Raw genomic sequence first — 21,449 nt, 5'->3', positions numbered from 1 at the left:
TGTTGAATACTGTTGACCCTATTCACTCTATCTAGACCTCAGGATTTCATTGAGGTTCCTGTTCCGAGAGTCACCACCCCTCCATTGAGAACAGGCCCAGAGACACCAATTGCTCCTCATACATAAAGGTTTTCATTCCAGAATCACTTTTCTCAACTTTGTAAATAACAACTGTAATGGGCACATTTCCATGGATACAGACAATTTGGTGGCGGAATAGTTTATTGAGCCAAATGTATTGTTTCTTACTGCCCAATTAACTGTCAAAAAAGATTAGCGTGCTATCTAGCCAAGGAACCGAATGGGATAGGGTAGATCTTCAATGTTTTTGTTTGCCTGTATTTACTTCGGAGACAGATACAGAGACTATAGAAATCTGGAAATGTTAGCCTTGTTATGGATTGTATACAGATTACAGAACAAGTGCTTGCTGAATTAGAATGGATAAATCCCCAGGGCCTGACAAGGTGTTCCCTCAGACCCTGTGGGAGGTCAGTGCAGAAACTGCTCGAAATCTGGCAGAGACATGTAAAATGCACAGAGCTGTGGGTGATATGCCAGAAGATGGGAGGAGAGCTGGTTTTCCACAATTGTGTTAGAAAGGCTCGAAGGGATACAATATGCACGCGATCCTGACATCAGTCTTGGGTATGTCCTTGGAAGGTATTTTACGAAATGGAATTGATAGTATTTCGAAAGACTGGGCTTATTGATCAGACTGGCAGGTCATGTCTAATCAAATTATTCTGCATGGAAGGCTGGTCCAAAAGGGAAAGGTGCGTAGGGTCAGGTAGAAGACAGAGATTGCAGATGGTTGTCTCTCTGAATATAGGCTGAGACTCGCCAGGTGCTGCAGGGAAAGTGACTGGGTGCTTGGCACTGATAGTAATGATAGAGAATACCGATGAAAATATGGCAAACGAGAGCAGCAAATAAGTGGATTATACCGAGATGGGATGTAATAGACAGTGAAGAAATTGTCTGTAAAATAATAATACATTTCCCAGTTTAGTTGTGTGGAGATAATGGACAAGCTGGGCCAAAAATAATTTTAAAAAGGTGCAAGGAGACTTGGGAGAGTTTGTGTAGTTTCCTACATATTAATATACAGGCTGAGCCGGTGGTGAAGAAAGCAAATGCGATCTCTGCATTCATTTCAAGAGGACTGTAATATAAAAGGAATGATGAACTCTTGAGAATTTATGAAGTCCTGATTATGCAACATATAGAATCATAGAAAACATACAGCACAGTACAGGCCCTTTGGCCCACCAAGCTCTGCCGAACATATACCTTGGAACTACCTCGGCTTTGCCCAAAGCCCTCTATTTTTCTAAGCTCCATGTAGCCATCCAGGAATCTCTTAAAAGACCCTATCGTTTCTGCGACCACCACCGCTGCCGGCAGCCCATTCCACGTACTCACCACTCTCTACGTAAAAACCTTACCCGTGACATCTCCTCTGTATGTGCTTCCAAGCACCTTGAAATAAGCCCTCTCGTGCGAGCCCTTTCAGCCCTGGGGAAAAGCCTCTGACTATCCACACGATCAATGCCTCTCATTATCTTATACACCTCTATCAGGTCACCGCTCAACCGCTGTCGCTCCAAGGAGAAAAGGCCGAGTTCACTCCACCTATTCTCACAAAGTGTGCTCCCAAATCCAGGCAACATCCCTGTAATTCTCTTCTGCATCCTTTCTATGATATCCACGTCCTTCCCATAGTAAGGCGACTAAAATTGAACACAGTACTTCAAGTGGGGTCTGACAAGGGTCCAGTATATCTGCAACATTACCTCTCGGCTCTTAAACTCAATCCCGTGATTGATGTAGACCAATGCATGGTATGCCTTCTTAACCACAGAGTCAACCTGCGTCGGAGTTTTGAGTGACCTATGGACTCCAGACCCCAAGATCACTCTGATCCTCCACACTGCCGGAGTCTTAACATTAATGCAATATTCTTCCATTATATTTGACCTACCAAAATGAACCACCTCACACTTATTGGGTTGAACTATATCTGCCACTTCTCAGCCCAGTTTTGCATCCTATCACTGTCCCGCTCTAACCTCTGACAGTCCTCCACACTATCCACAGCACCACCAACCTTTGTGTCATCAGCAAATTTATCATCCCTCCACTTCCTCATGCAGGTCATTCATTAAAATCGCACAGAGTAGGTGTCCCAGAACAGATCCCTGAGGCACATCACAGGTCACCGGCCTTCATGTAGAATATGACCGTCTACAATCACCCTTTGCCTTCTGTGGACAAACCAGTTCTGGATCCACAAAGCAATGTCCCCGTGGTTCTCATGTCTCGTTACTTTCTCAATAAGCCTTGCATGGGGTACCTCATCAAATGCCTTGCTAAAATCCATGTACAATACATCTGCTGCTCTACCTTAATCAATGTGTTTAGTCACACCCTCAGGAAATTCAATCAGGCTCCGAAGGCACGATCTGCCTTTGACAAAGCCATGCTGACTATTCTTAAACATATTATGCCTCTCCAAATGTTCATAAATCCTGCCTCTCAGGATCTTCTCCATCAACTTACCAACCACTGAGGTAAGACTCACTGGTGTATAATTTCCTGGTCTATCTCTACTCCCTTTCTTGAATAAAGGAACAACATCCGCAACCCTCCAACCTCCGGAACCTCTCCCGTCTTCGTTGATGATGCAAAGACCATTTCAAGAGGCTGAGCAATCCATTCCCTCGCTTCAAACAGTAGCCTGGGATACATCCCGTCCGGACCCGGTGACTTATCCAAGTTGATGCTTTCTAAAAGCTCCAGCACATCCCCTTTCTTAATATCTATATTCTCAGGCTTTTCAGTCCACTGCAAGTCATACGTATAATCTCCAAGATCTTTTTCCACAGTGAATACTGAAGCAAAGAATTCATTAATTACCTCTGCTATTTCCTCCGGTTCCATACACACATTTCTATTGTCACAATTGATTGGTCCTATTCTCTCACATCTTATCCTCTTGCTCTTCACATACTTGTAGAATGCCTTGGGGTTTTTCTTAATCCTGTCTGCCAAGGCCTTCTCATAGCCCTTCTAGCTCTTCGAATTTCATTCTTCAGCTCATACCTGCTAGCCTTATAATCTTCCATATTCATATCATGACCAAGTTTATTGAACCTTTCATAAGCTCTTCTTTTCTTCTTGACTCGATTTACAACAGCCTTTGTACACTACGCACCTTGTCCCCTACCATTCTTTCCATGTCTCATTGGAATGTACCTACTCAGAACCCCACGCAAATATCCCCTGAACATTTGCCACATTTCTTCGGTACATTTCACTGAGAACATCTGTTTCCAATTTATGCTTCCAAGTTTTGCCTGATAGCCTCGTTTTTCCCCTTACTCCAATTAAACTTTTCTCTAACATTATCTGTTCCCAACCCTCTCCAATGCTGTGGTAAAGGAGATAGAACTGTGATCACTATCTCCAAAGTGCTCTCCCACTGAGACACCCAACACCAGACCATTTCCCAATTCCAGATCAAGTACAGCCCCTCCTCGTGTAGGCTTATCTACATACTGTGTCAAGAAACCCTCCTGGACACACAGATCAAACTCTACCCCATCTAAACCCCTCACTCTAGGGAGATGCCAATCAATATTTGGGAAATTAAAATCTCCCACAACAACCCTGTTATTATTTTTGCTTTCCAGAATCTGCCTCCCTATCTGCTCCTCCATTTCCCTGTTATTATTGGGTGGTCTATAAAAACACCCAGTAGAGTTATTGTCCCCTTCCTATTCCTAAGTTCCTCCCACAGAGACTCTGTAGACAACCCTTCATGACTTCGTCCTTTTCTGCAGCCGTGACCCTCTCTCTGATCTGCAGTTCCGCGCCCCCACCTCTTTTGTCTCCCTCCCTATCCTTTCTGAAACATGTAAATTCACGCCCTTGAGGTAGCCATCCCTGCCCCTGCACCATCCACGTCTCTGTAATAGCCATAACATCATAGCTCCAAATGTTAATCCATGTACTAAGCTCATCCGCTTTATTCATGATACTCCTCGCATTAAAATAGACACAACTCAAACCATCGGACTGAGCGTGTCCCTTGTCTATCACCTGCCTATCCTCCCTTTCTCACTGTCTCCAAGCTTTTTCTATTGTGCGCCAACCTCCCTTTCCTCCGTCACTTAGAGTATTGTGCGCAGGTTTGGGCCCCTAACATGAGAAAGGATGCGTTAGAAATAGAGAGGATTAAAAGGAGGTTCAGGAAAATGTTTCAACATTTGATTCCAAAGAGCAAGATCCCGTGATGTTATGTTCTATCTCCCTTCGTCCATACGATGTCGGAGGAGAATTAGGCCATTTGGCCTTTCGAGTCTGCTCCGCACTTTCTTCATTGCTGATCCAATTTTCCTGACATTCCCAATCTCCTGCCTTCTCAGCACATAGTTTCATACCCTGACCAATAAAGAACCTAATAACCTCCGTCTTAAATATACACAAAGATTTGGCCTCCACAGCTACCTGTGGCAAAGAAAGAAACTTCCACAGATTCAATGTTCCCTCGCAAAATACATTCCTGCTCACCCCGTTCTGAAAGGACGCCCCTCTATGCTGAGGGAGTGTTATCTGCTCGTAGACTATCCCAGCAGAGGAACCATCATTTCCACATCGACTCTACCAAGTCTTTTCACCATTCGATCGGTTTCAGTCAGGTCACTCTTCATTCTTCTGAATTCCAGTGAATACTGGCCCAGAGGTATCAAACGCTGTTCATATGACAAGCCTTTCAGTCGTGGAGTCAATTCCGTGAACAACCTTTGAACCCTATACAGCTTCTGCACAATCCTTTCGAAGTTAAGAGGCCTAAACCTGTTCACAATGCTCCAAGTGCGGCCTCACCAGTGCTTTATCAAGTTTCAACAATCGATCCTTGGTTTTATATTCTATTCTTTTTCAGATGGATGCTAATATCGCATTTGCCTTTCTCACGATAGGCTCAACCTGCAAATTAATCTTTAGGGATTCTTGCACTAGGACCCCCATGTCTGTTTGCACTTCAGTTTTCTTTTGTATTTTGAAAGTAACTAACCTTTTCATTTTGTCTACCAAAGTGCATGAACATACACTTCTCAACACTGTATTCCATTTTTCTGCCCAGTTTCCTAATCTGTGGCCATTCTAATTCCTCAAAACCACATCCCCCTCCACCTATCCTCATTCCGTCTGCAAACTTTGCAACAAAGCCATCAATTCCATCGTCCAAATCATTGACAAACGACGGAAAAGAATCTGTTCCAACACAGACCCCTGTGGAATATCACTGGTACCCGGGAGCAATCTGGAAAAGGTTCCTTTTATTCCCACGCTTTGTCCCTTTACAATCAACCACGGCTTTATACAGGTCAGAATTTTTCTTGTAATACCATGAATCGTAGCTTGTTAAGCAACCTTATGTGTGGCAGCGTTACAAAGACCTTCTGAAAATCCAAATACACAGCATCAACCGGTTCTCCTTTGTCTATCACGCTTGTTATTTCCTCACGGAACTCCGTCAGATTTGTCCGGCAAGATCATGACCTATTTTATGACGGGTCTCCCAGTCCTTTGAGACCACATCCTTAATAATCGACTGCAATATCTTCCCAAATACTGAGCTCAGACAAGTTGGCATATTGGCACCCTTCTGCCCCATTCCTTTCTTGAAGAGTGAAGTGACATCTGCAATTTTCCACTCTTCCGGAACCATTTCAAAAGCTAGTGATTCTTGAAATAAATTTATTAATGTCTCACGATGTCTTCAGCCACCGCTTTTAGAATTCTGGGGTACACGCCATCTCGTCCAGGTGATATATCTAACCTCAGACCTTTCAGTTTCCCAAGAGACCTCTCTCTAGTTATGGTAATTTCACACACGTCATGCCCCCTGACACCTGGAACTTCCAGTTTACTGCTAGTGTCTTCCTCCATGAAGACTGGTGTAAAATACTTATTCAGTTCGTCCGCCATGACGTGTCCCCCTTTACTACCTCTCCAGTATCGTTTTCCAGCGTTGTGATATCAATTCGTGTCTCTGTTTCACAGTTTATGTATCTGAATAAACGTTTAGTAACCTCTTTAATATTATTAGCTTTTTTACTTTAGTATTCCTCCTTTACCTTCTTAACAACTTTTGTTGCCTTCTGTTTGTTTTTATAGCCTTACCGACCCTTTAACTTCCCACAAATTGATGCTCTGCTGTAAGTGATCAATTCCAAACAATTCGGTCCAATTCCTCTCTCAGGCCTCTGTAATTCCATTTACACCACTGTAATATGGATACTTCTGAGTTTAGCTTCTCCTTCTCGAGTTTCTATTTGACTCTCACTAGCTGACAGACAGGGGACAGTGTGAGGGACTTTCCAAACTTGGATTGAACACTAAACCCCGGACCAACGTTTACTGCTGCAAACACGGAACAGCCCATTAACTCACAGCCACTCACTGTGGTGGAGGGAATGGCAACTCATTCTCTTCTTTGCTTCTAAATGAGCCACAGACCCAAACATCTGAGCAGAGAACATAAATACTAATTCATCACCTGATACGCCCGGGCAGCTTGATCGATGTGTCCATTATATATGTGTCTACACTTGTGTGGTATCCCAGGACCCGTCCTCACGGGATCCCATCCCACCCCCAAGAGATTCGCACATCTTCCCCACGTCTCACACAGGATGGTGTAATCAGAGATTCCCCGCAACCCGTACCCATCTGTCCGAAACTTCTGCTACCTTGCGGAAGGTGAAATCTCCAGCACCATCAGTAGAAGCAATAAACTCGGGCGAAGCTTGGAAGGGACAGATAAGGTAGAAGTAGGAAAGTTGTTTCCATTGGTAGGTGAAACTAGAACTAGGGACATTGTCTCAAGATTCAGGGGAAGATTCAGAACGAAGATGAGGAGAAACTGTTTTTTTTTCCCACAGAGTGGTGAATCTGTGGAATTCTCCGCCAGGGAAGCAGTTGAGGCTTCTTCACTAAATATGTATAATATACAGTTAGATAGATTTAACATTGTAAGAATTAAGGGTTATGGGGAAAAGGCAGGTAGATGGAGTTGAGTTTACGGACAAATCAGCCACGATTTTATTGAATAGCGGGGTAGGCCGGATGGGCCGGATGGCCTACTACTGCTCCTATTTCTTATGTTTTTATGTTTTAAACTCAAACACTGCAAATTCCATATTCTTGGCATCCCCATCCCAGGATTACAACCATGGCCTAGCACTCCCAGAATTCTTTGTTACAGGCAATGTGCTGCAGTGTCTCAGCTGTTCCCGGTTGACAAACTAACACTCCTGAAAAACTCATGTCTGAACTGGACCCTGAACAACCTTTGCCCGGACGGAGATTGTGGTTGAACTCCAGGCCTTGGGTCACAACGTGGACGTGGATACGTTTCAACTTGTCTCCACAGCTGAATTGAACATACGTGTTGATTATTCTATTGGTAAGTGAGATCTAGACCAGGTTAGTTAGCCGCCACATTTCCCGTTGTGGAACAGGAAGAACATGTTTTAACAGTTAATAGTAAATATAGCCCTGGAAGCTCAGTAGAGCAGATTTGTCTTTTCTTTTGATTCACAGCTATTGACCGATTGCAGGATGTTTGTGACATCCTGAAAAGATTTGACCAAATGCAATCTCAATATTCATTAGTCATCTCTGTATTTCAACACAGACATCGTATATTCCATACAGAAAATTCTCAAAGCTTCCTCGAATCCACACTGAATCCTGAGGCCATTGTCTCTCCGTTAAACGGCTCTGACTACAGAGTGATAAAAATCTTCAACACTCCTTGTAGTTCTGGTGGGCTGTTACCCTGGTGATTGAGGAAGAGGCCCACCAGAAGTAAACGAAAAAGGAAGTAACATTCAACCTCATATGCTCTGAATTTCCTTATGACCACAACGAACACTGAACACTCTGCTATTTTGTAATGGTGAAACTAAAATGCCAGTTGTTGTTTTAACCCTGTCGAGGTGCATCCAGTAAATCTGCTGTTAACTGCAGCTCCACAGAACTTTCAGCAGTGCAGAAGCTGGTCCAAAATAAAGCACTTTGTTGAATATGACCAGTCTGCTTCAAACGTCGGTAATGTATTATTCTGAAAAGGCATTACATTGTGGTGATACTTATGAGGTTTCTGTCTTTGCTTAGTTAAGCGACTCAAAATGCTGTCAAATTTCTGTACCTTCAAATAACATAAAACTGCAGTTGACAATACAGCCAGGTTCGGACCCTGCTACTGGATAAAATGTTGGAGGAGTAGATTTACAGATAAAACTGAATGGCTTGTGGGGTTATCCTCTCAGTTCCTACACTCCACTGCTGATGAAAACTTTTTCATCCGTCCACCCCATTGAGATTTCAGTATCTGCTATGTTTCAATGAGGTTCCTACTACCAGCGCCCCATGCCTGCTTGAGAACAGCCCCAGAGACAGCAAAGGCACTACATACATAAAGCTTTTAATTCCACAAATCATTCTTGTAAACTTTGTAAACAACCAGAGTAATAAGCACATTTCCACGAATAACAAACTATTTATTGGCCGTATAATTAAATGAGAAAATCTGTTGTTTCCTTACAAGATGGGGGAATTCTTGAAGGATTTATCTGAGTCTGCACGTACTTGGGAGAAAGATATAAAGACGATAGAAGTGAGGAAACATGAGTCAAGTCATAGATTGTATCCAGTTTACAGAACAGGTGCTTGCTCTCCTGAGGTGAATTTGCATAGGTAAATGTCTAGAGCATGACAACTTGTTTGCCATGTGCATTTGGAACGCTAGTGATGAAACTGCGCGAATGCTGGCAGAGATATATAAAATGCCCACAGGCACAGGAGATGGCCTTAATAAGAGGATTTGGGATGTTAACGTTAAAGTTGTAAAAGACACTGTGTATCCGAATTTGCAGAATTCTGTGGAGTTCCGATCAGTTACTTGAAAAAAAAAACTCAATAATCGTGAAAGAGTCCAGGGGAAATTACACAGATGTTGCTGCTAGTTAAGGAAATGATGGCATGGGTTGGTTGAACAGTTTAGAACTTGATTTCCTGGAGCACAGGAAAATGAGCGGAGATTCCAGCTGTGGTACCCGCCTTTTTAATATCATACAACACTACCATTAACGAGGGGTCCATGGAAACATCTCCCAGCAGAAGTGGTCGGTGCAGATCAGTATTTAAGAATAGTTATTTACATCTATATGGATGAAAGAGCTATGGAAGAGTATGGTATGGAGGCATGTGGATGGGACCATGCTGGGAATGGCACGGACGAATGGGCTGAAAGACGTCTTTCTGCGCTGTAAGAGAATGAATCTAAATTGAACGTTCTACACAAGTCCATTTCCAAGAAGAATTTAATCATTCCAGAGTATTATCATAAGAAGCTACAAATGCAAGAAACACCCAAAAGTTAAAGAACTGAAAATAACCGAAAAGGGAAATAACAAACTCAACATCACATGCTGTGAGTTTCATTATGGCAAGAATTATCACTGCAGCCAATTTGTAACGGTGAAACTAAAAATTGCAATGACTGCTTTTACCCTGCCTTGAGCTGCGTTCAATTAACCCTCCGGTAGCTCTAGTTAAAAAAAAAAGTTCCTGGAAGATTCTGTGAGGTAAAAGTGGCAAGAAAATACATCACAATGAAAGCAAATGTTAGAAGAAATATTACAGATATATATCATTGAGGTGATGGGATACAGTATGGACAGTGATTGAACAAGATGGTTGATATATATCATTGAGGTGATGGAATACAGTATGGACAGTGATTGAACAAGATGGTTGATATATATCATGGAGGTGGTGGGATACAGACTGGACAGAGGTTGAACAAGATGGTTGATATATATCATTGAGGTGATGGGATACAGACTGGACAGAGATTGAACAAGATGGTTGATATAGATCATTGAGGTGATGGGATACAGTATGGATAGTGATTGAACAAGATGGTTGATATATATCATTGAGGTGATGGGATACAGACTGGACAGAGATTGAACAAGATGGTTGATATAGATCATTGAGGTGATGGAATACAGTATGGATAGTGATTGAACAAGATGGTTGATATATATCATTGAGGTGATGGGATACAGTATGGACAGTGATTGAACAAGATGGTTGATATATATCATTGAGGTGATGGGATACAGTATGGACAGAGATTGAACAAGATGGTTGATATATATCATTGAGGTGATGGGATACAGACTGGACAGTGATTGAACAAGATGGTTGATATATATCATTGAGGTGGTGGGATACAGACTGGACAGTGATTGAACAAGATGGTTGATATATATCATTGAGATAGTGGGATACAGACTGGACAGAGATTGAACAAGATGGTTGATATATATCATTGAGGTGATGGGATACAGTATGGACAGAGATTGAACAAGATGGTTGATATAGATCATTGAGGTGGTGGGATACAGGCTGGACAGAGATTGAACAAGATGGTTGATATATATCATTGAGATAGCGGGATACAGACTGGACAGTGATTGAACAAGATAGTTGATATATATCATTGAGGTGATGGGATACAGTATGGATAGAGATTGAACAAGATGGTTGATATATATCATGGAGGTGGTGGGATACAGACTGGACAGAGATTGAACAAGATGGTTGATATATATCATTGAGATAGCGGGATACAGACTGGACAGAGGTTGAACAAGATGGTTGATATATATCATTGAGGTGGTGGGATACAGACTGGACAGAGATTGAACAAGATGGTTGATATATTTCATTGAGATAGTGTGATACAGACTGGACAGAGATTGAACAAGATGGGTGATATATATCATGGAGGTGGTGGGATACAGACTGGACAGAGATTGAACAAGATGGTTGATATATTTCATTGAGATAGTGTGATACAGACTGGACAGAGATTGAACAAGATGGGTGATATATATCATTGAGATAGTGGGATACAGACTGGACAGAGGTTGAACAAGATGGTTGATATATATCATTGAGGTGATGGGATACAGACTGGACAGAGGTTGAACAAGATGGTTGATATATATCATTGAGGTGGTGGGATACAGACTGGACAGAGATTGAACAAGATGGTTGATATATTTCATTGAGATAGTGTGATACAGACTGGACAGAGATTGAACAAGATGGGTGATATATATCATGGAGGTGGTGGGATACAGACTGGACAGAGATTGAACAAGATGGTTGATATATTTCATTGAGATAGTGTGATACAGACTGGACAGAGATTGAACAAGATGGGTGATATATATCATTGAGATAGTGGGATACAGACTGGACAGAGGTTGAACAAGATGGTTGATATATATCATTGAGGTGATGGGATACAGACTGGACAGAGATTGAACAAGATGGTTGATATAGATCATTGAGGTGATGGGATACAGTATGGATAGTGATTGAACAAGATGGTTGATATATATCATTGAGGTGATGGGATACAGTATGGACAGAGATTGAACAAGATGGTTGATATATATCATTGAGGTGATGGGATACAGTATGGATAGAGATTGAACAAGATGGTTGATATATATCATGGAGGTGGTGGGATACAGACTGGACAGAGGTTGAACAAGATGGTTGATATATATCATTGAGGTGATGGGATACAGACTGGACAGAGATTGAACAAGATGGTTGATATAGATCATTGAGGTGATGGAATACAGTATGGATAGTGATTGAACAAGATGGTTGATATATATCATTGAGGTGATGGGATACAGTATGGACAGTGATTGAACAAGATGGTTGATATATATCATTGAGGTGATGGGATACAGTATGGACAGAGATTGAACAAGATGGTTGATATATATCATTGAGGTGATGGGATACAGACTGGACAGTGATTGAACAAGATGGTTGATATATATCATTGAGGTGGTGGGATACAGACTGGACAGTGATTGAACAAGATGGTTGATATATATCATTGAGGTGGTGGGATACAGACTGGACAGTGATTGAACAAGATGGTTGATATATATCATTGAGGTGATGGGATACAGTATGGATAGAGATTGAACAAGATGGTTGATATATATCATGGAGGTGGTGGGATACAGACTGGACAGAGATTGAACAAGATGGTTGATATATATCATTGAGATAGCGGGATACAGACTGGACAGAGGTTGAACAAGATGGTTGATATATATCATTGAGGTGGTGGGATACAGACTGGACAGAGATTGAACAAGATGGTTGATATATTTCATTGGGATAGTGTGATACAGACTGGACAGAGATTGAACAAGATGGGTGATATATATCATGGAGGTGGTGGGATACAGACTGGACAGAGATTGAACAAGATGGTTGATATATTTCATTGAGATAGTGTGATACAGACTGGACAGAGATTGAACAAGATGGGTGATATATATCATTGAGATAGTGGGATACAGACTGGACAGAGGTTGAACAAGATGGTTGATATATATCATTGAGGTGATGGGATACAGTCTGGACAGAGATTGAACAAGATGGTTGATATATATCATTGAGATAGTGGGATACAGACTGGACAGAGATTGAACAAGATGGTTGATATATATCATTGAGATAGTGGGATACAGACTGGACAGTGATTGAACAAGATGGTTGATATAGATCATTGAGGTAGTGGGATACAGGCTGGACAGAGATTGAACAAGATGGTTGATATAGTTCATTGAGGTAGTGGGATAAAGACTGGACAGTGATTGAACAAGATGGTTGATATAGATCATTGAGGTGGTGGGATACAGACTGGACAGAGATTGAACAAGATGGTTGATATAGATCATTGAGGTGGTGGGATACAGACTGGACAGCGATTGAACAAGATGGTTGATATATATCATTGAGATAGTGGGATACAGACTGGACAGTGATTGAACAAGATGGTTGATATTAAGGTGGAGGGACAGTGGCTTGACAGATGTTGAACAAGTTGGGAGTGAATGAGAAGATGGAAACAAGGGGTAAAGGGATCAAGGGCAATCACTGTTATTCCTCCAGCAATACACGGATACTGAATTAATAGTTCATAGTAATGCATGAAAGATCCTAAAATGACGAAGATAGAAGAAATAATAGGAACTTTGGTTTATGACCTTTGCCCCTCACCAACTTTCATCAAGGTACCATAAGAAGATACTTCACGTCTTCATTTGGCTACTGCTCTGCCTATGGCTGCGAAGAACTGCAGAGAACTGTGGACAGAGCTGAGCATATCACAGAAACAAACCTCCCTGCATGGACTCTGTCTGTACTTCCCGCTGATTCAGCAAAGCAGCCAGCATAACCTCACAGCCCTGGACAATCTCGCTTCTCAGGGATTGGTGCAGAAAGTTAGATAGGGGTTCCAAAACCTTTTGTTTACGCCAAGGTCCCCCTCCATTAATCGAGTGGTCCTTTGTCGTCAGGTTGGGAGCCCCTGATAGAGGTATACCGTATTATAACGGTCTATATAGAGTGAATGCATGAAGGTATTTTCCCCTTAGTTTTGGTAAGGTCATGAATTTAGGGTGACAATTGAAATATTTAAGGGGAATCAGATCAGAGCTACTTCATTCAGAAGGTGTTGCGAATGTGGAATCAGCTCCCAGCGGAACTGGTAGATGCAGGTTCATTTGCAGCATTTCAGTGCAGTTTGCGCGGGTACATCGATGAGAGAAGTATTGAGGGCTGTGATTTGGGTGCAAGTGGATGGCCCAAGCAGAAAACTTAACGGTCTAGATGGGCTGAGAGACCTGTTTCTGCGCTGTAGGGGAATAAATCACAACTGAGCATTCTACCGAAGTCCATTTCAAAACAATGTTTTCAAAAGCTACAAATGCAAGAAACATATTCAAGATAATGAACCGAAAATAACCCTAAATGGAAATAACAAATAATCTCACATGCTGCGAGGGTCGTTGGGACAAATAATAACGCTGCAGCAATTTTGTAAAAGTAAATCTCTAGAACAGTAATAGTTGCTTTTACACTGTAAGAGCATCGATATAGGAGCAGATTTAGGCCATTTGGAACATCTAGTCTGCTCCTACCATTTACTCCCAGCTGATCAATTTTTCTTCAGCCCCAATCTTCTACCTTCCTCCATTTAATCCCTGGCCAATGAAGAATCCTTCGATCACTATTTCAAATATTCATATAAACGGCCCCCGCAGCTGCCTACGGCAAAGGGTGCCACAGATTCACCACTCTCTCGCTAAAGAGATTCCGGCTCATCCCCGTTCTAACAGGGCGGCCCTCCATTCTGAAGCTGTGACGTCAGGCCTTAGTCTACTCCGGCAGAGGAAACGTCCTGTCCGCAGCCAATCTATCACTCGATATGTTTTTCCTTAGGTCACCCCTCAGTCTTCTGGGTTCCAGTGAATATTGGCCCAGAGTCATCAAACGCTCCGCATTTAACAAGCCACTGAATCCTGGATCATTTTTGTGAACCTCCTTTGAACCACCTCCTGTTTCAGCACATCCAATATAAGATAAGCCGCCCAAAACTGTTCGTAATACTCCAAGTGAGGCCCCGCCAGTGCTTTATGAAGTCTCAACGTTATATTCTTGCTTTTATATTCAAGTCCTCTTGAAATGAGTGTTAACATTGCATTTGTCTTCCTCACCACAGACCCAATCTGCAAATTAACCTTTAGGGAATGCTGTACAAGGTCTTTCAAGTTCCCCTTTGCGTCTCAGTTATTTGTATTTTCTCTCCATTTAAAAAAAAAGGAAACCATTTCATTTCTTCTACCAGAGTGCATGACCATGCCCTTCCCGACACTATATTTCACTCGTCACGTCATTGCGAATTCTGCTAATCTTCTTAAGTCCTTCTGTAACCTCTCTACATCCTCAAAAATACCTGCCCCTCCACTTCTCTCCATATCGTCTGCAAACATTGCAACAATCTTCAATCCAATCATCCAGATCATTGACATACAAGCTAAAAAGAATCGGTCCTGTCTCAGACCCTTGCAAAACACAACTTGTCACCCGCAGCCAAAGAGTAAAGGCTCGCTTTATTCCCACTCCTTGTCTCCTGCCTATCAACTACTGCTTTACCCATGCTGGAATGTTTTCTGTCATACCCTGGGCTTGTAGCTTGTAGCTCTTACCCTACCAGGTGCGGCAATCAATTAAACCTCTGGTAGTTCCAGCTAACAAAAAACGATTCCTGGGAAGCTCAACGAGATAAACGGTGCAAGGTAAGAGAAAGGATAGAGGAGTCATTGCTGATATGACATTGAGGAAGGTAGTCACGGGCTGGATAGAATTTGCACAAGATGTGTATGAATGAGGAGATGAAACAACGTGTGTGAGGGATCAAGGACAATCACTGGTGGTCATTCAGCAATACACAGATACTAAATAGTAGCTCATAATACGATATAAAAACACGAAAATGACAAAACTACGTTTGTAGATCAAATAACAATAACTTTGGCTTATCCTTTTTACCCCTCCTCAAACCTTATTAACACCCCATAAAAAGTATCCCATCGGGATACATAACGACTTCATATGGCTACTGCTCTACACTTGACTACTAGAAACTGTAGAAAGCTGTGGGCACAGCTGAGGACATGGCAGAAGCCAGACTCCCCTCCCTGAACTGTGCGTGCACTTCCTTTGGCATCGATAAAGCAGACAGCATTATCTAAGATCCTTATAACCCTGGGCATTCTCGCCTTTCACCCACATTGAAGACTTGAAAACATGGAAAACACATCGACCAGATCTCAGGGACCGCTTCCACGCTGCTGTTAGAAGCAAACTGAATTGATCCCACTACGACAAGGTAGTCTCCTGACTTCAGAATATAACTCCATTTGATCTTGCACCGTATGCCGAACTACACTGCACTTTCTCTGCAGCAAAAGTGCTTTATAATACCCTATTATTGCCTCGAAGAGCTGTTGTAATGTGTTGATCTGAATGAATGGTATTTAAGACAGGATTTTGACTGTATCTCCGTACATGATAATAATAAACGGATTCTGAAGTGATGTTTAACTGAAGTTTACAAATTATTCAGAAACCCAGAAAAATGGAAAAGGCTTATTTCCCTTATTATTTGGGTTATAGATATTGGCTGCGATTCGGCATGTCGTAACAGTGGAAAAGATTCAACAACAAAAACAAAACGATGTCATCCCACAACGAAAGGTCGCGACAGACCTCGATCTCACTGTCTTGTCTGAACGGGATAAAGGTGAAACGTATACGTGGAACAGTGTCCCGAAGGTGCAATTACTCTGCTTAAGCAACACTGACAGCAAAAACACAACAAGCCGAAGGGACGCTTCCTAAGCCCTGTAATTAAGTGAAAGAGTTATCGATCCATATGAACGTTGGATCCGATACCGAGGCGAGTAATGGAAGTAAAATTCCCGGAATATATCACAACGGATGGGTTTAATCCCGGCATCACCACCTCATTCCGCTGCTAGGACCAGAGCAATAGGGGTTGAGCGGCGGCTCACCTCATGCGGCTCGGTGTGAAAGTCCGACTTCGCGGGCCGACCCCGGTATGTTCTCACCAGCAAGCGTGGAGAGGCCGCCAGAACGGAGAAATGAATGGGAATCACTACCCGATAACAGGCGAGCACGCTGAGACCAGTTTCAATACTCACCAATGAGAACTTGATGCCTTCACGGTCGGAGAATGGATCCTTTCCCGGATTCCCGACCCTTGGGGTAATGGTCCTCTCCCAATCCCGACCCCGCAGACGATCCGCCGCCGCCGACCTGCTTCCACACAGAACTGAAGGAAAGCCGGGACTGTAGTTGATACGTCACCAGAGCTGGGGGCGGGGCCTCGGAAACAAACCCGCAGAGTCTGCAGAGCTGCGGTAAAATGGGAGCGGGAAAAGGGCTCACGGGATGTACACATACATATAGGTTTATGACATTTTACAAGTATTTGCAATTTTCGCCGTCAGCTGTGATTCTACCAATAAAAGTACATAAGCACATGCGAATATATCAACAGATGTTGTGGCTATGTTTAGATACACATACACAGACATGACAGATTGTGCAGCATTCGACTGAACACACATCGTTCTGGTGTGCTTGGGTTAAGTCTCAGCGAGGAAGAACGTTTGTACTGATCTGCATTGACTGTGTTCTCCCGCTAAGGAAACTAAGGATCTAGTTGCAGAGAGACGTGCAGAGCCCAAGTCTGAAGCTTGTTGATTCGTACTGAGAGGATGATGGTGTTAAACGCAATTTCTCTCAACAACAGCAACTTCGGATGTGCTTCTTTTTCTTTTTTTTTTGTTTTATGCGCGAGGTTATTTCGTTGCTCCCAAGTAGAATAAAAAGCCAGTGAAAGTGTACTGCTGAGATTCTAATATCTGTCCAGAAGTACTTAAATACGAATCATCGGGACTGCCGTGATTTTCACATTCCTGCAAGCATTCGCTATTTCCAGCAACTACTCTATTTGATCCTGTCTCCACTGCTCAGGGAAATTGCCAGCATGTCCTGCTTCTCTGTTCCAGCTAATTCTGTCCTTCTCAAATCTGTCTGCCCTTAAACATTCATGTTCCCATGTAACAAACCTGCAGAAAGCATGAGAGCGGATAGCGTGCAACAGGGAGGAGATGCGGAAGTGCGCACAGAAAATGCGCAGACTCCTCTGTGACACCAGGGCCACGCGGAGCACGTGACAAGGTACACACACCAGAACAGATTACCCGTGAACCCTACAGGTCAATAACTGCGTCGCCTCCATTTCTGGTAGGCTGAGTGCACGTTTCAATGCACGATTTGACCAATTGAACAATGAAAGAAAAGCCTCCTTTTGTCCAGAGGAACAGGGACTCTGTCTGGCCGCAGCCGAGGTGAGGAGGACACTACCGAGGGAAATACAAAGCAAATCCGCAGAGTCGGACAATTTACCCAGTTAGTGGCCAATGGGCCATGTGGCCCAGGAAAGAGAAGACTTAACAGACAACTTTTATATCTCTCCGAAAGAGTCCACTGTCTCTTCAAGCTTCAAGGCAGCCGCCATGATTCCGGTGCCCAGGAGAACAACGATAACTGGGCTAAATGATAACGCCCAGTGGCTCTGAATTCAACAGTAATTCTGTGCTTTGAGCGGGTGGTAATGGGTCGTATAAAATATCGCGCGGTTACATGGGATCATTTCCAGTTCGCCTTCCGCTCAAACGGTTCCATTGATGCTGTCATGATCTTGCCCTTCTACCCAATTCGTCACACCGAGAAGACGATGCCTCGTACGCTAGGATGTTGTTCACATGTCTCAGCTCGGCGTTAACACGATCATCCCTCAAAGGCTGGTGGGTGAACTACCCTCGCTGAGATTCAACACTCCTCTCTGTAACTGGAGCTTAAACTTCTTGACCGAAAGCCCCACCCAGTCCGTGTTGGCAGAAACATCACAAGCTCCATTACGCTGAGAGCTGATCACCCCTCTCCAAACCCACTCAGGGTTTTGTACTCAGACCGCTGCTCTCCAAATTGTTGAATGACGTCTGCACTGCCATATTCTACAGTGCTTGGTATCATCAGCAACAATGACGAAATATTACCAAGAAGCAACGAATGTAAGAAGCAATCAGTGCAAGAAGCAATGAGCGTGTTAAGCTGCACCGGGCTTAGTGAGTTTGTGCAGCCGAGAAACCTTTTCCAACGTGCGGGATAAATTGGGTAAATTACACAGCGTCCTGAACCTTCCACAGATTCCACAATATACAGATCAGAACACCGAAGTTCGTCCTTATCTGAACCTGGTTGGGACCAAAAGTGGAAAACTTGCCCCGTAAGGTCGGACAGGTCTTCGCACCAGAGGGGCTGCTCCTCCCTGAAACCCCGTACACCCCGGTTATGTAGCGCGTTACCTGCAGCTATGGGCAGAGAAATGGCAGATGGATTTAAATTAGGTTAGGAGGTGAGGTATTGCACTTGGGAGTTCTAATATTAATTGAAGGCCTGCAGTAAACAGTTGTATCATTTACGAACAGGGGCATCTCGTGGTGCAAATGTATCGCTCTCTGAAATGACAATCCAAGTAAATGAGGAGCCAAACAAGGCATAAGGCGTTTTTCTGGTCAGATGTCGAGTTGTTGACCTTAAACGGCGGACTGCAGTTGCAGATGGACATGGAGGCCCTGACGAGGGAGCAGAGGAGTTTCATCAATATGCTGTCCGAGCGGTTTGCTGTATTTTGTTACCTCTGTCAAGCCCTTCGAGGGCTTATTTTACAGATTGTGTCAAGGTGGTGTTTCGCTGGTCTAGTGCCCTCACTTTCGAGGTGAGGGTAGCCAGTCGGTGCTCTGCTTCTGATACCTGTTGTAACTAATTTTCAACAGCATGTCCAATAAGGCCGTATCCTTGCTCGTCTCCTGATCAGAAAACCGATTATTATTTAACACAGTGGAGACTATACCCTGATATTGATATTACTGCACTTTAACTCACGGGAAGGCAACTTACGGGCAATATGTTGGCCGGTTCTCCCAATCCATGACTGCTGTCCGTCCACTCCACTACGTTAAACTCAGTCTTCCCTTCGGTTACGTCATGCTATTTCTGGAACATTGTGGTCAACCCTGCCGACTAGACCAATGCGTGACGAAAATATTTTAAAATTCGTCCCTTGTGCATTTTTGTTTCAGCAGCAAAGGTACCGCAAAGCAGGCACGGTACACGTAGTACAGGTTAAAAGATATTGCTTCAGCGGATTCATATTATGAATAAGCTAAAAAATAACGATACATATAAAAAAGAGACAAAACAATATTCCCAACCAATCACTGTGCAAACACGAAAAATCTGCAGATGCTGGAATATCAAGCAACACACATCAAAGTTGCTGGTGAACGCAGCAGGCCAGGCAGCATCTCTAGGAAGAGGTACAGTCGAAACATATGTGTCGCAATCACTGTGCAACTCTATACAACACAGTGCTGCATAGAAACGCAGATGCCAACGGTATTTTTTCCTCTCTCTCCATGTCCTTGTCTCTATCTTCAAATCTTATGTTGTAACCCAGCATAAGAGACCTTGCCCAACTACAGAAGAAAAAAAAATGCCCGATTTATACCTTTCAAGATCTCAGTACTTTTCCAGACAAATATCATCTTCTATTCTCTAGGCTGTAGACTTCTAATTACCCGAAGTTCTTACACATTCCGATAGACCAGTTCCGTTGCAGCTCTCAAAAAATTCCCTTGACAAAACCGTTTTGTCTTACAACTTTCCATTTTCTGTTACGTATTTTCTGTGACCTGATCCAGGTGTGTAAGGTGATGAGAGACATTGATCATATTGATAACCAGAATCTTTTTCTCTGGGCTGAAATGGCTAATACGAGGGGAGGGCATAGTTTTAAGATCCCATCCCCCCCCTCATCCCATCCCCCCTCCCCCCTTATCGCATCCCCCTCTCATCCCATCCCCCCCCCTTCATCCCATCCCCCTCCCTCCCCTCTCTCATCCCTCCACCTCTCTCTCCCCCCTCTCAGGTTTTATCCCTCTCTGTCCCTCCTCCCTTCATTCACACTCTCTCATTCCTCTCCATTTTCACCTTTCTCCCCCTCTCCCTTCCAATTTCTCTCTCTCTCTCTCTCTCTCTCTCCCTTGTTCCCATCCGCTCTTCCTTTCGTTTTCCTGCCTTCCTCTCGCCGCTCTCCTCCTTTCCAGTCTCTCTCTCTCTCTCCGTCCATCCCCCCCCCGTCCGTTATCTCTCTCTGTCCCATCACTGTCCCTCCCCACCCCCTTCTCTCTGTCGTTCTCAGTCTATCTCTCTCTCTCTCTCTCTCTCTCTCTCTCTCTCTCTCTCTCTCTCTGCGACAGACCATCGCCTGCCTGGTCGCGAATGTGATCTGCGCTCTCGCCTGCACTCCCGCCGTCATCCTGTACTCGCTGACCGTCCGGGTCTTCCCCTGCATCGGGTACTGCTACACCGGGTGCCGGATGGTGAGTGTTCCGCACCCCGACACCCCCGCACACCCAACACACTGGCGAACCAGCCCTCAACACCCCCTCAACCCCCGGAGATCTCCACTCGGCCTTCCCCTCTCCCGCGACGCTTTCCTCCCTCCCGGTAGCGCTCCCTCCCTCCACGCCAAGCTCCCTCAGAACCCCCCCTCCCCTCGGTTGTAGCGTCCCCTCCCCCGGCAGCTCCTTCCACAGACGGGCCACCCTCTGGGTGAAACAGTTTCCCCTCGGAGTCCCCTATTAAATCTCTAAAACCTGCGCCCTCTGGTTCTCGATTCCCCGACCCTGGGGAAATGTCTGTGTTCGTTCACCCTGTCTGTGCCCCTGGTGGTTTTACACACCCCTGTCAGGTCACCCCGACACTCCCGGGAATAAATTCCCAACCCGCCCGACCTCTCTCCGTAACTCAGTCCCTCC

General features: G+C 43.9%; 1 protein-coding gene across 1 annotated transcript in view; it reads right to left on the bottom strand.

The window, feature by feature from the left end:
• The window catches only part of LOC140208569 (NACHT, LRR and PYD domains-containing protein 3-like), a 42,925-nt gene extending 26,064 nt beyond the window's left edge, over positions 1 to 16,861 (bottom strand). The window contains exon 1 of the mRNA XM_072277325.1: positions 16,698 to 16,861. The gene's annotated coding sequence lies outside the window, so the exon portion shown is untranslated. The remainder of the gene's footprint in view (positions 1 to 16,697) is intronic.
• Positions 16,862 to 21,449: the final 4,588 nt, after the last annotated feature.

This window comes from Mobula birostris, chromosome 13 (assembly GCF_030028105.1).
Source record: "Mobula birostris isolate sMobBir1 chromosome 13, sMobBir1.hap1, whole genome shotgun sequence".
Classification (NCBI taxonomy): Eukaryota; Metazoa; Chordata; class Chondrichthyes; order Myliobatiformes; family Myliobatidae; genus Mobula; species Mobula birostris.
This window is presented reverse-complemented; position numbering and strand designations above follow the sequence as displayed.